The 17500-nt window shown below is 47.0% G+C and overlaps 1 protein-coding gene across 1 annotated transcript in view; it reads right to left on the minus strand.

The window, feature by feature from the left end:
* Positions 1-17500, minus strand: part of tenm3 (teneurin transmembrane protein 3) — a 499671-nt gene that overhangs the window by 409353 nt on the left and 72818 nt on the right. Inside the window, exon 3 of the mRNA XM_063219576.1 lies at positions 10733-10897. The gene's annotated coding sequence lies outside the window, so the exon portion shown is untranslated. The remainder of the gene's footprint in view (positions 1-10732; positions 10898-17500) is intronic.

Here is a 17500-nt window from a genome sequence, read left to right on the forward strand (position 1 = left end):
TCAATAGCATTCCTTTTCTGTGTGTCATGCTTTACGGTTGACACACTTTATACTGGCCTGACAGTTTGGTAACTTATATACACCCACACAGAGCTCCCTATCTCTCTTTCTATCTCTAACAAATATTTTGTTTGCACAGATACAAAGACACTGTGATTGCGGATTAGGGAAAGAGTTGTAAATAAGAGATTCATTTCACACCTCAGCTGATGCACACAAATTATTAGGTCAATTTGAAATTAAATATTTTCAATACAGACATGTGTCATACACTGACACACACTCTCTCTTTCTTTCTTTGTCTTTCTTTCTCTCTCTCTCTCTCTCTCTCTCTCTCTCTCTCTCTCTCTCTCTATGTCACATACGCACACATGCACACGCACGCATGCATGCACGCACACACGCACGCACGCACGCACGCACGCACGCACGCACGCACGCACGCACATACACACAGAGGCCATCACACACACCTCTCATTACCATCAAGTCCTTTCAAAAACAAACAGTGGGCTTTCCTGTTGCTCCGGCACTGCCACATTACAGGACACAGGAAATGAAAGACTCCTAAAAGTGTCTGATGCCGTAACACCCCCCACCCCAACACACACACACACACACACACACACACACACACACACACACACACACACACACACACACACACACACACACACACACACACACACACACACACACACACACACACACACACACACACACACACACACACACACACATTCAACCCCCCTTCCTTAAAAAAAGAGAGAAAGAAATCCTCCACCCCGTTCTTTAGACTAAACACAGGAAACCAAAACAGGAAGTGTCTCTTTCCAAAGGTACACTCATCACATAGTCGCCCACACACACCACCACCACCACCACCACCTCAGAGCTTCAAAATAAGGGCAGCACTCCACCTGACTGGCCGACCGGGGACTTTGGAAGATTGGACATGGAGATATCCCGAATGGCAAATTACCCCCCAAATTACAGCAGAAGAGCTATTACACTCTCTCAGGAGCGTCAGAAAGTAAAACAAAAACAGACCGTGGGAAACCAACTCGGGCATTGAACTTGAAGACGTATGCTTATGCACATGCACATAAGACACATGCAGCTGACAGGAATCCCAAAGAAGAAACAAGAAAAATTCCTAAGTTAATACATTGAATTTCTATTTCTATTGAAATAAAGCAAAACATTTCACACACCATATTATTTTGACAAGTAGTGGACCTCTACATGTCAGTGTTTTAGCCCATGTACTGCACCGATTTTACAGAAAGTACAGGTCTTAAAAAACTTCACAGAAAGCGATATACTTCTTGGTTCCATTTCTTTCTCCACTGGCTGCTTTAATGATTGCCATGTGTGCTGCAGGCAGGTGTTACAGCCTAAAAGCTCTGTACTCACTTGGGACCACCGGGACACTGGCCTGAATTCAAGCAGACTGCTAAAGCATTAGGAGCTACGCCTTATTCTTACCTTCACTTTTATGTTTTATGAACACACAATATTGTACATCTCGCTCTGAGAGAGAGAGAGAGAGAGAGAGATAGATAGAGAGAGAGAGAGAGAGAGAGAGAGAGAGAGAGAGAGAGAGAGAGAGAGAGAGAGAGAGAGAGTGAGTGAGAGAGAGAGACAGAGAGAGTGTGTGTTTTAGTATATAGGCTATGAGTGCGCACCTGTGTGTATGTCTGTGTGTAGCATGCTTGTACCAGACAAGTGACACACACACACACACACAGTGTCAGGCAAGACATCTACAATGATCCCCTATGATCTGAACGTACTGTAGGGAAAAAATGGGTTGTCTCGAAAAATGGCCATATGCGATTATAGATGACTGGAGGAGACTTCTGGCCTGAGCTGTGTAATAAGACACAGGTACTGCACACGGCTTGGGTGATGTCATTCCCCCACTGAGCAGCTGCCATTCAAGGGTTGCCCCAGTGGCCCGCGCTGTCTGTAGCTGCAGGAATAAGGCCTCCCTCAGACAGGCAACATTCATAACGTCAAACATATTTCCTTACTAATGGCTAGTCTATTAGCCCCCTCACTAAGACTTGGCTCCAGGGCCTTTGGGCTGTTTTCATGGCCGCACAAAATGTGTGGTGTGTGTGTGTGTGTGTGTGTGTGTGTGTGTGTGTGTGTGTGTGTGTGTGTGTGTGTGTGTGTGTGTGTGTGTGTGTGTGTGTGTGTGTGTGTGTGTGTGTGTGTGTGTGTGTGTGTGTGTGTGTGTGTGTGTGTGCGTGTGTGTGTGTGCCTGCTTGCGTGCGGGCGTGCGGGCGTGCGGGCATGCGGGCGTGCATGCGGGTGTTGGGGGAGCCCCAAGGCAACGGCTGACCCCTGACAGCACTTGGATGTCATTTAGTGAAAAGTGAGATCTAATGCATGAGCAGAGGTTGGTCATCTCTCAAGAAACATGGGCGAAGTCTGCATTACAGTTCTCACTCGGAGCCCCCTCAACATGCTATTGATTTCCACTCAAGTCCATGATTCAACCATTCTGTCAAGGAGCCCGGCATGCCAGACTTCACGCATGTTAACTGCTTTCACTTGTCACATACGGTCAGCTTACACACAAGGCATGCACTGCAGCCAAGTTGTGAAAAGGTGGTAGGCCATATTATTTTCCATAGGTTCATGTGAAAAAAAGAATAAATAAAGAAAGAAAGACAAATAAACAAATAAAACATTAGTCAAAGGTTGAAATCATCATTACAATTTAATAGTTAATGTGTAGTATGATAATGATTATGATGATGATTATGATGATGATTGTATTATTATCATTATTATTATTATTATTATTATTATTATTATTATTATTATTATTATTATTATTATTATTATTATTATCATGTTGCTGTTTTAGTTGTTGTCAGAAGTTTTTCTTACAGCCTTATTGGTCTGTCACTATGTACTGTATACAACACATGGAAATCCTGCTTCACTAAATAAAAATACGATGAAAAAAAATGTGAAGGGTAATCAGGTGTCCAGATGGTGCATGTGCATCATCGTTCAACGTCTGACTAAATGCAAAATAAAATGCATCTTGCAAACAAAATTGTGTAAACCGCCAGCACTTATGCCGCTGAGGACTGCATTTCATTGTGAAAGGCTCACATACGGCCGGGTGTCTGGGGACGCACTGCTTACAGGGCGATTTTCGGGTTGGATGGGGGGGGGTGGCGTTGGGGAGAATGAGAATCAGCCGGTGAGAGGAGAGTGCAAGTTCAGTTCTCTCAGGTACACTGGCCCGTCATGACCTCGTCATGTAGCCTGGAGAGCCTTGGTGAGAGCCTGGTGTACGGCCGCGGTGTTGTCGCACAAACACAGTCGACGCCAAGTTCGATTTCTAGGGCACACCACACACCTCCCACTGCAAACTGCTGTTACACATTTCAACAGCATCCATCAAGCTTCATTTATGTTGCAGCAAGGACAAATTTTGGAACTTTCTTTTTTTTTTGCATGCTCCGTCATGTTTCAACACCTACAAAACATGGAGAAAATACTTTTCAGCAACACCTGCGCGGCCGTGCCAGAAACAACAGAATGTACAGCGTGTAGGGTCTGGGCAGCGCCGCGCGGTCGATGAGTCATGCAGAAATAGGCCTTAGTGGCTTGCTGGCTGACTGCTGCCTGTGTGGGCAAAAGGAGTCATCACTCTCACCAGGACGAGCAGTTATGACAAGCACTGATAGCATGATTAGCGCACAAGGCTTGTGGATTCCTGCAATGGGGTGGGGTGGCTCTGAAGCGAGAGGTGTGAGAAAATTATGACTTCTCTTTCTTAAATTTAAAAATAAAAAACTAAGATTTCCTAGCTGTGCCAATGGCTTCATGCACCAGTCATGTGTCATGGCACCAGTGAAAATAATGTCTGACTTGAGGAGAGATAGAGCAGGGGGATGGGGATGGGGATGGGGATGGAGATGGAGATGGGCAGTTGGTGCTGTGATGCGCGGAGTTATGGCAGGTCCTCGGCCGAGGTGGCTGCATTGTGCCACCCGGTCCTGGGAGCCTCGATTAGAAAGGTCACCTCTCAGACAGCCCATCCACATTTCCATGGCCCTGCCAACCACTGTGACAATATTCAAGCGCTTTGGGGACCACTGCGGGGACAGAAGATGTGAAATCCTGAAAGGCGAAGAGGGCGTGCACATGGAATGATCTGACAGTCCACTTCAGGCTTGGCCTGGAATAGTATTCACCCGTCACACACGGACACACACACACACACACAAGCCATATTGTCCTATAAACATACATATTAATAATTGCTATTCTTTTGCTGTGTCTTATCGGTCATCAGTTAGATTAAAAAGGGTGAACAACCACATGAGAAATGACCTTTTTTTCAAGTTATGATTGAGAAAAGAACACAATTTCCATCTACTTTATTTGCTCTAAATAATTGACCTGCATAGTCTATACGGATGTGTATATTTAAAACATTATATCAAACAGGTCACAATCTTAACATTAAATTTACATTAACATTAATGGAACATAAACACGATAAAATAATATTCTGCTTCGGCTATGTGATAAATAATGAAAGACCTGATGGATAAGCCAACACACACACACATGCTATATGGTTAATAATTAAAGAAAGGTCCACAGAAAGGTCTTAACATATTCATATATGATACTACAGCATAAGCTATTCAAAAAATATGAAAACAGCAAATCAACAAAGCAGCTAAAACACTGTCCTTTCCACAATAACACACCCAAGACTGGGAAAATCTACACCGCTCCAACGGTAATAATGCACAAAAAAGGCAATCCCACTTTGTGCTTTGCTTGGAGTATTAATACCATTGATAATATCATCACTGGCAGGGGATCAGGTTGCAAACAAAACAAAATGTTTAAAGGAAACGAAAGACTGCATAAAATCTGTCTTCTTCCTACTGCTTCGTCCTGACAGACACTGTGTGTGTGTGTGTGTGTGTGACTGAAGTTATGCCAGGGAAGCATTGGCGCCACAGACCAAGACATCCTGAGTGCACCAGCAATAGCCAAGTGTTCTAGGAATCTGTCAACAACTTTGCACCCATGTAAACAATGATTTTTTCCAACAACACACACGCACACACAGTGTCTGCTTTGAAGCAGCAGTAAAGAAAAACAAGGAAACTACTGAAAAACCCGGAAAAACCTTAGAAATTTCAACAGCTGCCCAGCTGACTCTAATAAAGGGGTTGCTAGCACATTAGCTCACATTTCCTCTGTGATATAGTTGGTGAGGTCTTGCTGTGCAAACTTTGCTTTTTCACTGTATTTTCAGTGAGTAGATGACAGACCACAATCCTGTGAAGTGCATAGCCTAGAGGAGCTATTTGGAACAGCAGGTGGACTTTCCGACCTTCATCATACAATCATAGAGTACACAGAAATGGTGTATAAATAGGGGTGTTAAAGTGTAAAGACAGCATGTGGTAAAACATGTCCTTTTCAAGTAATTATCCTTAATCTCTGAAAGCCCTCTTCTTTAAACACCACCTTATAGTTACATAGACAAAAATCTTTCTTTGCAAGTGAGCATATTTTGGGAAACTGACCAACTGCCTCAGGGATATCAATTGCCTGTCAAAAACAAAATAAATAGTACAATAAGTTAATTAAAAAATAAAAATAAATAAAAACTTGGTGGCGAAGTTAGCTGTTAAGCAAGCCATGCCTGAATGACACGTCGTGGGCCAGCTGCCCATTTATATCACCAGGGGCTAATAACTAGGGCACATGATCAAGAGCCCAGTCACAGTCTGGCTCTCGGCTCTCGTGACATACACAATGCGTTTCCATGCGGAGAGCATTCATCTTCTGTGAATGCATTACGTGAGGAATGAGTCGGAGCTGATTGCATTTCGAGCGTATTATTGGACATCTGTCTAAATCTGCGATGATGTAATTACATAATTGAACATGTGGAGCTCTTTCCTGGAATATGGTTATTGCTGGGCTGGCATGGGCACTGGGGCTGCGGCTCGACCACATCGCTAGTCACCGCATCGCCGGGAGAGGATCCTTGTGGAAGTGGGCCGCGGCAAACGTGGCCTCCTCTGCACTGTGTTGTCTGAATATATTTTTGGGGGGTGCGGCTGGGCTGGGGCGGCTGAGGCCGGGCCGGGAGGCTCTGTGGTGACAGCGCAGCAGAAATGCTGCTGTCATGACGCACGGGGAGATTACTTCAAGTGTAAACAATATTTCGCTGCTGGAGCTGTGGATGACATGGAAAACCCACCACAGAACACACACACACACACACACACACACACACACACACACACACACACACACACACGCACACGCACACGCACACGCACACACACGCACACACACTCACATTTGCACATACAGCACATGTCTGTCACATACAGACACAAACACACACACGCACGTGCGCACGCATACACACACACACACACACACACACACACACACACACACACACACACACACACACACACACACACACACACACACACACACACACACACACACACACACACACACACACACACACACACACACACACAGTCTCTCTGTCTCTGTCTCTGTCTCTGTCTCTCTCTCTCTCTAACTCTCCAACTCTCCAACTCCCCAAAAAGCAAATGTACACTGAGCATATACACAAATATCTCAGATACAAACCAAACATTTTTGCAGAAGGAGACATTTTAGTGTCTTCACTGTGTGGTTTCAAAGACAAACATTGCTTACTCAGAGCCTGGTTGGAATGACGTCCAAATATTATATTAAAAACCCTTTCGCAAACGTCATTTACAAATAAAATCGGGAAAATGTTAAATATATGAAACACTGAATGGGTATATAACAGCAAGTCAATAGCCTTTCAGTCATTACTCCTCATTCATTACTTTCAGTGTAGCCTACTGTATGGAAACATTTCATTCTAATAAAAAGGTTATGTGGAAAAATATGATTACATCTAGAAGTCAGTAAGTATTGATTACATTGAAATTATATTTGAAATGGGATTGACTATGAAATATCACTTTGCACACAATCTGATATGCACACATGCACAAGTAAGCAGACACATCGAGACACACAAACACAGAGATACAGAGAGAGATATGAACGCATGCACACACGTACGCATGTAGGCGCACACATACACACACGTACGCACACGCACACGCACACACACATACACGTACGCACACGCACGCACGCACGCACCACGCACGCACGCACACAAACACACACACACACACACACACGTACCCACACACACACACACACACGCACACACACACACGCACACACACACACACACACCCAGGTGTTTCTTCTGGTCTCCTATCCTGCCCTTGCATTCATCACTGTTGAAAGCTGTGAGGTTGGGGCACAGGGGAGAATGGCAGGCAGGCAGCAACATCTTCTGCTGCTTCACTCGTGTATAACAAGCCCTCTGTCTCATACGCCTGATCCCCAACCACCAACCCTCAACCATCCCCCAGCAACAACACACATAAACACATACTTCGACACAATACACACACACACACACACACACACACACACACACACACACACACACGCACAATACACACACACACACACACACACACACACACACACACACACACACACACACACACACACACACACACACACACACACGCACACGCATACGCACACACACACACACACACACATACACACGCACACGCACACGCACACGCACACGCACACACCCACTTCAACACAATACACATATTCTACAGTGTGTATTATGTACAGTAGAGTACATGACATAGGTGCACTTCATAAGCCCCCACACTGGAAATCACACAACCTATCACGCGAGAATATTACAATATAAATAGGATGATCACAACGGGGTGGAAATGAAGACAAGCACTCGGTATGAAGAGCAATGATGTTTGTTCTCCGTGAGCGGTATGTACTACAGATATCTGTTCCTCATGAGCGCGGGCAAAACAAGGCAGGTATGGCACACCTTATGGAGAATGAAAAAATAAAATCAATATTCATGTCTGAGGTGATACATTTCGAAATATAATTCTTAAAATAGGCCCTATTTGTAACATGGTTCACATTTTTCTTTGCTCATTGCCGTAAGATTCTCGCAAGGTGATCCCAGACATAAATGTATGTTTGTTGGTGTAAGGTATGTGGTGTGTGTGTGTGTGCGTGTGTGTGTGTGCGTGCGTGCGTGTGTGTGTGTGTGTACATGTGTTTATGTGTTTAGGTGTATGTGAGAGTGAGTGTCTATGTATATGTGTGTGTTTGTCCGTCTCTGTGTATAGACCACTGGTGTGGTGGGGATGGGGGGAGCAGGAGTGAAAGAGATGGTCACTGCTTAATCCCCAGGCAGAAAATGGGAGGCCACCGTCCCTTTTCTCAGGCTTGACAAGCTCAGGAGTGTGACGGATGGTGGTGGCGGTGGAGGGAGTTGGAGAGCGCTTGCAGACGTGAGCCTGTGAGATCGCGAAAGAAAGCCAGCGTAGGTGCGTGTAGCAAAGTGTGTAAGAGGGAGCGAAGGGCAGACAATACCATAACTGATCAGAAACACTAGGCAGAGTCCAAGACTAGCCAGCCCGGCGGGTGGTCCTGTGGGGAGGACGGTGTGGGGAGGTGTGTGTGTGTGAATTTGTGTGTGTGTTTGTGTGTGTGTGTGTGTGTGTGTGTGTGTGTGTGTGTGTGTGTGAATTTGTGTGTGTGTGTGTGTGTGTGTGTGTGTGGTGTGTTGTGTGTGTGTGTGTGTGTGTGTGTGTGTGTGTGTGTGTGTGTGTGTGTGTGTGTGTGTGTGTGTGTGTGTGTGTGTGTGTGTGTGTGTGTGTGCGCGCGCGCACGCATATGAGTGTGTGCGCGTGTATGTGCATATGTGTGTGTGTTTGTGTAGGTGTGTGTATGTGTGTGTGTGTGTGCATGTATGTGTGTGTGTGTGCGCATGTGTGTTTGTGTGTGTGTGTGTGCATGTATGTGTGTGTGTGTGTGTGTGCGTGTGTGTGTGTGTGTGTGTGTGTGTGTGTGTGTGTGTGTGTGTGTGTGTGCACGCGCGAGTGTGTGTGTGTGTGTGTGTGTGTGTGTGTGTGTGTGTGTGTGTGCAAGTGTTTGAGGAGAGGGAGTGAGGGGAGGAGAGGGGAGAAGGGTGTGGGGGTTCAGGGCCGACTTAATCCCTCCAGCGGGCTGGGGCCAGTGCTCCTGGCCCCTTGCTGCGATGAAGTTATCACAGAGCGCAGCTCCGCTCTCTCCAGCATGGGCCCGCGCTTTCTTCGCCACTCACTTCAAAACAGCGCTTTCATCAGCCAGCATTATCTGCATGAAATCCATGCAATTCTGTTCAATAATATCTCCTCATACTCAAAACTCTCGGCATTTGTTCCCTGTGAAAACGCAATACACAGCTCACCACCCCACTGTCACCCCCCATACACCCCGAAATGGTTCCTTTCTTCCAGTCTTTCTATTTCCCCATTTTTTTTAAAACTCGGGGTGTCTGGGGGGCTAAGGGTTTCGGATCGCTTTTAAAACATGTCATTTATTTTTTAAGGGCTACTTCTAAAGAGAGGGCCACTCGGGGTCACTCCGGTTGAGTCAGAGATTGCAGCAGATACGGTCTTTTTTTTAGTCCGTGGCCAGACAATTACGCTCAGGGTTGACTTAAGGGGGACAATGGCAAATAGATTTGCGGAGAGACGAAACGAAAAAAAAAAAAGACCGATAAGGGATATTAATGTTAATGGCAGAAGTCGTAAATGTCATTCGATTTTCGACTGTCTGCCTCCATTTTGGGTTTCCATGATGCTGCGAGCGGCAAGGAAATGACGACAACAAGACAACATGGCGGCAGTCTGAGAAGGCTGTGAGTTGAGTTGCTGCTGCTTCTGGTTGTGGTGGCAGAGGCAGCTGAGGTGGGGGGGCGGTGGATGTTGCCTTGGCAGAATGTGGGACAGCATTGCTTCATCGCCACCCGCAGAGTTGAGCGAAAGACATGCAAAAAACTTTTTTTTTCCATTTCTCCCCCCTTCGCCTTCTCTTTTCTCTGGCCTTTTTCCCCGCCTCCTACCTCTTGCTTGTCTTTGGCAGAGTGAGTGCACAAAGCACCAGACGCTGGGGTGAATTTTAATGTCATAGGAATGAGGACTGTCTCTTTCACACCGCGCACCAGGCAGCACGCTCGCACCTCATTGGCTATGAGGAGTGGGATCCCCACCTGATTGGGCCTACAGTATTGTATGTCTTAGATCTCAACGTTGGAAGGGGTTGGGCTTACCAACGCACCATCTCAAAATAAAGACCTTTTTTCATATAATCACATACTTTTAAAATAAGATATGTGAACGTGCACTCATCCACATGCATTAAAATACATGTCACTGAAGGTGTTTTTGGCAGGGCATAACAGACAGTTGGAAAAATTCAATCCCCTGAGCCTTTGAGATAAATACCTGTCACTTGCGCAGAGTGATTTTTTAATAAATATTAACAGATCTCTATCAGCAAATACACTCACTGCTGTTTGTTTATACGCAGTCAGCATTATGCTTATTCCTTTATCTTTTCTTCATTCAAATTACTCCAGAGTAGTTTTTTTTTTAATCAGATCCACCTCCTTCATCTAAAACAAGTTTTGAAACAGCTTAAAAAGCGACTGAATATTTGAGGTGGGATGAGTTAACATCTCGGGGTGACTCTCTTCTCACTAACTCACCTGAGACACAGGAAGTTCGATGGGGCGACGATACCATCGGGCCAATGACGCTCTCTCCTTTCGCGGGCCACACTAATCCATGGATGTGGAGTTTTGTGGAGCAGCGAACAAGCTTGACTCGTGTAGCAGTGCCCAGCGCTCACTCTCTGGGATGGGGTGTGTATCCTGCAGGGAACCAGACACAAACAGGAGCAGGTCTCACATTAAACTCTGACCAGACACTTCACACCACACAGCAGCTGTGATGAGGCACTGGGGAGAAAAGGACTGTGTGTGTGCGTGTGTGCGTGTGTGCGTGTGTGTGTGTGCGTGTGTGTGTATGTGTGTGTGTGTGGGTGTGTGCGTGTGCCTGTGGGTGTGTGTGTGTGTGCGTGGGTGTGCGTACATTTGTGTGTGTGTGTGTGTGTGTGTGTGTGTGTGTGTGTGTGTGTGTGTGTGTGTGTGTGTGTGTGTGTGTGTGTGTGTGTGTGTCTCTGTGTGTGTGTGTGCGTACACTTGTGTGTGTTTGTGTGTGTGCGTGTGTGTTCGTGCACATTTGTCAGTATGTGTGCGTGTGTGCGTGCACATGTGTGTGCGCGCTGGGTGTCATTGTCCCAGCAGCAGTCATGTTGAGTGAGTAAGTGAGCGAGGGGTTCGGCCTGTTACAGTTATTGTGAAAGCGTTGGCCATGGAACGCTGAGCGCCCACTAATGAGACTACACCCATCGAGACGGAATGTGGAAGACTAACAGCCATAGTGACAACACACGCCTGCATGGACACACACACATACACTCAAACACACTCACAGGCATAAAAGAAAACACATAGGCTAGATACACCCACCATGTACACACTCTTTTATCCTTTTCTGATCCTTCCTGTCCTTTAAAACTGCTTGTCCTCGTGCAACATTTACAAGGGGTTAGCAAAAGGACATGTTCTTTATTTTTTGTCACAAAAACACACACATATGGGTGCACACACAGACACAGAGACACAGAGACACAGACACACACACACACACACATACACACACCGCTCCCCAAACACATACACAAACACTGACACACACGTCGCCCCAAATGCGTATGCACACACACACACACACAAACACACACACACACACACACACACACACACACACACACACACACACACACACACACACACACACACACACACACACACACACACACACACACACACACACACACACACACAAACAAACACACACACACACACATAGACACACACACACACACACACACACACACACACACACACACACACACACACACACACACACACACACACACACACACACACACACACACACACACTCACACATACATGCGCGCACACTTGCACGGACGCACATGCACGCACACACACCCTAACGTGCAATAATCATACCTCCTGTGCCACATCGCAGGAGCTGCATCTGGCCCCTGGTAGTATTGTCCACCTCAGCACGGCCGTTAGATGTGTGCTCTGATGGCACAGTGGAGGCCAGGCTTCTGGAGAGGATTGATTATTATTCTTAGGTTTCCCTGATGGGGGATTTTAATGTCATGACAGCTTGCTGACAGATGCTGTTTTTTTGTCTGTTATATGCTCTCCCCTAAGCCCTGGCTCCTATTCAACACACAGTCTCCTGGAGATACATAGTTGTTTCTTTACGCGTGTGTTTGTGTGTGTGTGTGTGTGTGTGTGTGTGTGTGTGTGTGTGTGTGTGTGTGTGTGTGTGTGTGTGTGTGTGTGTGTGTGTGTGTGTGTGTGTGTGTGTGTGTGTGTGTGTGTGTGTGTGTGTGTGTGTGTCTACGTGGGCATGTGTGTGTCCATTTTTATTGTTGCATCATCATGTTTGATTGTATGTCATCTATATATATCTATATATGTGTGTGTGTGTGTGTGTGTGTGTGTGTGTGTGTGTGTGTGTGTGTGTGTGTGTGTGTGTGTGTGTGTGTGTGTGTGTGTGTGTGTGTGTGTGTGTGTGTGTGTGTGTGTGTGTGTGTGTGTGTGTGTGTCTACGTGGGCATGTGTGTGTCCATTTTTATTGTTGCATCATCATGTTTGATTGTATGTCATCTATATTTATCTATATGTGTGTGTGTGTGTGTGTGTGTGTGTGTGTGTGTGTGTGTGTGTGTGTGTGTGTGTGTGTGTGTGTGTGTGTGTGTGTGTGTGTGTGTGTGTGTGTGTGTGTGTGTGTGTGTGTGTGTGTGTACCTTCAAAAAAGACAACTGCATACAAACAGGAGTTTGACTCTGAGGGCTGTAAGCAAGTCTGTTTCTTGACAGGAAGGTATCTTTGAAATTGTGCATGCACGTGTATTGAACCTAACGATCTATGTATGTGTTTTTGTCTGTGAGCGTCTGCTTCTGAGTGCGTTTCATGCATCTGTATATGTATCTGTGTTCATGTGGGGGATGCATCTGTCTATATGTGTGTAAATAAATATTCATGTGTGTGTGTATGTGAATGTGTTTGTGCATGTTGTGTTTATGTGTGTATGTGGGCGCGTGTGTGTATGCATACATAATGTGCGGCTGTGTATGTACGCATGTGTGTGTGGGTGTGTGAGTGCACATGCATGTGCGTGCATGTGAGTGTGTGTGTGCGTGTGTGTGAGCACGTGTGTGAGTACATGTGTGAGTACGTGTGTGAGTACGTGTGTGAGTACGCGTGTGTGTAAATATACGCGTGTGTAAAAGCCCGGCCGTGCTGCTGTGGCAAGCGGGAGAGAAGAGGATGGAGAAGAACAGGGGATGAGAGGAGTTGCGGAGGAGTGGTGGAGAGGAGACGAGTGGGAGGGAGGGAGGGAGAGAGAGAGGGGCGTGGTGAGGCCTCCCCGCAGCGCTGCATCTGAGGTTGCAGAGGGAGGGATGGGTGGGTGGATGAGTGCGGGGCTTGGAGGGACCTCCTGCTAGGCTCGCCAGGGCAGAAACGCACTGTTTCACAAGATAAGAGCCAGCTACGCCTTGCTCAGCACTAGCCTACAACCAGCAGCTGGCAGGACCGGCACACATTAGGCTTGCCTAGCCCATGCTCCAGCCACCTGCCCACCTGGCCTCAGCACATGGACACAGGAGCGCTAGCGATCAGGACATCAACCTCCCACCACAAGGACGTGCGCACACATCTCTTTGTTTTTATGTTGTTTTTGTTTTTTTAAAGATGGGAATATATCAAGAACTTTCTTTTTTTTCTTTTTTTAAGGGCGTTTTTTTGCCTTTACTTTTGATAGGACAGTGGAGGAGAGACAGAAAATGAGTGGGGAGAGAGAGACGGGGGAAGGATTGGCAAATGACCCGGACTGGAATCAAACCCGGGTTGCCAGCGTAATAACACAGTGTCCTAGCGTTAGACCACGGCACTGCCAATATCTCAAAAAAATCTTTTTTGGGGGGGTCTTTTTCGACTTTATTTGATAGGACAGTGTGAGAGGTGGACAGGAAGCAAATTGGGAGAGAGATGGGGAGGGGTCGGCAAAGGACCCAGGCCGGGTCAGTCGCATGGCAGGCGAGTCCCCTACCGGTTGTCCACGGCAGGGCCAATATCTCAAGAACTTTCTAACGAAGAAATGAAGACAACTTAAAAAAACCTCTTGATACAGTGAGAAAGTGGGCTAGAGAAACTGGCTCAACTCAGTAGTGGGCTTGACAATGAAGGATGGTAGAAATGTATCATGGGTATGCCAGCAGGGAAAGTGATATGAGGGAAGCATGGGCTATCTCACTATGCTTTACAAATAAGTGTTAAATCAAGTCATGCTGAGTGCAAACACGTAACAGGGCATACACTCAGATAAACAACCTGTGCATAAACACATTTTCATGCATGGACACACACACACACATGCACACGCACACACACACACACACACACACACACACACACACACACACACACACACACACACACACACACACACACACACACACACGCACACACACACACACACACACACACACACACACACACACACACACACACTCGCACACACTCACCTAACTTGAACTAAAAGAATCAGTTCCCTGAGAGACGACACGGCCCTATCTCGACGGGGTCCAAAGCTATTTGAGATTCTCATTCCCTGCGAGGCCATGTTCGATTATTCCCCCATCCGAGCTTTACATGGGCCCCTGCATCCATCCCCATACAAAAGAGAGGAGGTGGGGGCTCGTCACGGCTAGCTTGAGTGCCGCACCTTAGCATTTTCTGCCCAGAGGGCATCTCAGTGCCCCGCGTTAAAACAACACGCATAGCATCATAAAAAAGGAGGAATGGGATTTGCCAGGGTGGCATGCTGATGTTGGCATCACAGGCCATCTCAGAGACAGAGAGAGAGAGAGAGAGAGAGAGAGAGAGAGAGAGAGAGAGAGAGAGAGAGAGAGAGAGAGAGAGAGAGAGAGAGAGAGAGAGAGAGAGAGACATAGAGAGAGAGATAGGGGTAGGGGTAGGGGTAGGGGGTAGGAGAGAGAGAGGCATGGGAGAGAAAGAGAGAGAGGCAGAGAGAGAGAGAGATAGAGGGTTGGGGAGAGAGAGACATAAGAGAGACTGTCACATCTGCTTTTTAGTTAAATAAAACCCCAACCTTTCCCATACCGTTGTTTGTGTGCTGCATTTGGGTTCTCGCTTTGAAACTCTGACAGAGAAGGAGAGAGAGACAGAGATAGGGGTAGGGGGTAGGGGAGAGAAAGAGAGAGCAAGAGATCAAGAGGAAGAAGGGAGAGTGGGAAAGGAAGAGGAGGACCAGGAGGGGAGTCAGTAGAGCGTGAGAGGGAGGAATGGAGATGGAGACGGAGATGGAGATCATCAGTGCAGGCTTGGGAGTGTCCAGAGGAGAGCTAGAGTTAGAGTTACTGCTTTGGTCATACTGTCAGGGCCGGATTAAGATTGCCTGGGGCCCCTAGGCTAAAGGTTGCTGTGGGGCCCCCCTAGAGGGCAAATTTCACCACAAATTTGCATAGAAAGTGTCACAATTGCAAACAAGGGATCAAGGATAACACACCTACCAACTCCACTCAACATGACAGATGAATTCTTTCCATACTGCATCTTGTCACAATTCTGCAATTTTTTCACTTTTGGCCAATCAGGGGCCCCCTACCAGGTGGGGCCCCTAGGCTGCAGCCATATCTAGCCTGTGCATTAATCCGACCCTGCATACTGTGCAGCCCACCGCTACAATACAGTGTGTCTCACAGGACACCTCTGTAAAGGCCAGGCACCACCATTTCACCATCTCACACTACCACATGGGAAAACACACACACACACACACACACATACACACACGGATGCACGCACACACGCACGCACACACGCACGCACACACAAGCGCATACATGGACATGCACGCACACACACATGCATGCAGGCACACACGAATGCATGCACACACACACACAGCCTTGCATCTAGAAAGTTGAACAGTGGATACAAGGCTGCAATTTCATTAGACCAGGCCAGATTTGTGTTGTTTCCGAGCAGAAATGCATGACCGTCTGCGTACAATTTACAGTGAGGCAGATCGTCCTCACGGCCTGTATTGGTTGGCCTTACTGTACATGGCATTCTGTTTACTCCACTGACCACAAATGCAGTCAAATGATGGTTTAGGCTGCCAAAACCAATGAGGAACAGCCAACCAAAGAATATGTGCCTTTCGAAATATGTTTTTTTCTCTCTCTCTCTCCCTCTACATCTTGGCTGCCCAGACATTGTCCTGGCTACTATACCCAATATTTCACCCCCAGAGCTGATCCCATTCCCACAGCTAGCCAACCACGCAGCGCAAAGCCAGAACAAAAAAGCCTCTCGTCTGCGTGCAGTTTCCCAAGACGTGAAAGGGAGTGGGGATCGCACTGCAGTCACTTCTTGGTCAGCGGCATTCATTCCAGGAATATTTTCGAGATTGGGTACAGCGGGATGACACACAATGCAGCCATTGCTGTGGTGGGGGTGACCTGTGCTAGCACTCATCTGGCAGGAATCAGAAAGAGAGCTGGACCATGGACCAACCCACACACGCATTTTTTCACACACGCGCACGCACACACACACACACGCGCACGCACGCATGCGCACACGCACACACAAACACACAAAACCTCCCTGTATGCTGAAAGAAAAAGTCACTCCACATTCTATACTTCCCCGTCCCCTGGTCACGGAAAGTGATACGTACAGGGACAAAACGCAGCACTAGCCACGGGCCACGTCGGCCGTCCTTTCCACTGATTGGTTCTCTGGGGCTAATGTGAACTAGCGTGTCCGAAACCGCACTGGGCTTTGCGTGTTTGGACTGGCCGATGAGATATCGTCACGAGGAAGTGCAACAAACGCAGTCTGGACAGACAAGCAGTGGATTAGGCACGGCGTGGGCCTTCTCAAAACATTACGCTAATGTTAAAATCATTAGGCCATTCTCTCCTCCCATTGGTCCCACTCCCCCCTCACTCACCCTTTAACTCTACCTGCCTCCCAGCCCAGTCCCTTTTCGCCTTCTCACTTTCACTCCTGGAAAGAATACTTTGCAGTTCATTAGTGGCATCGAAAAAAAATGTATCTTCAATTACCATTTTCAACATATTAAGAAATGTGGCTTTTATTGTGTTGTTCTTTTGGAGTGTTTTACGCATCAGGCTAATGCACACAAACTTTTCGCCTGAACACGATACTCACGAGGCACCCAGGGACACAGGAGGTTAATCATATGAATTACAGACAGAGAAGGGGAGAGAGAGAGAGAGAGAGAGAGAGAGAGAGAGAGAGAGAGAG

Source organism: Engraulis encrasicolus, chromosome 16, assembly GCF_034702125.1.
Source record: "Engraulis encrasicolus isolate BLACKSEA-1 chromosome 16, IST_EnEncr_1.0, whole genome shotgun sequence".
NCBI lineage: Eukaryota > Metazoa > Chordata > Actinopteri > Clupeiformes > Engraulidae > Engraulis > Engraulis encrasicolus.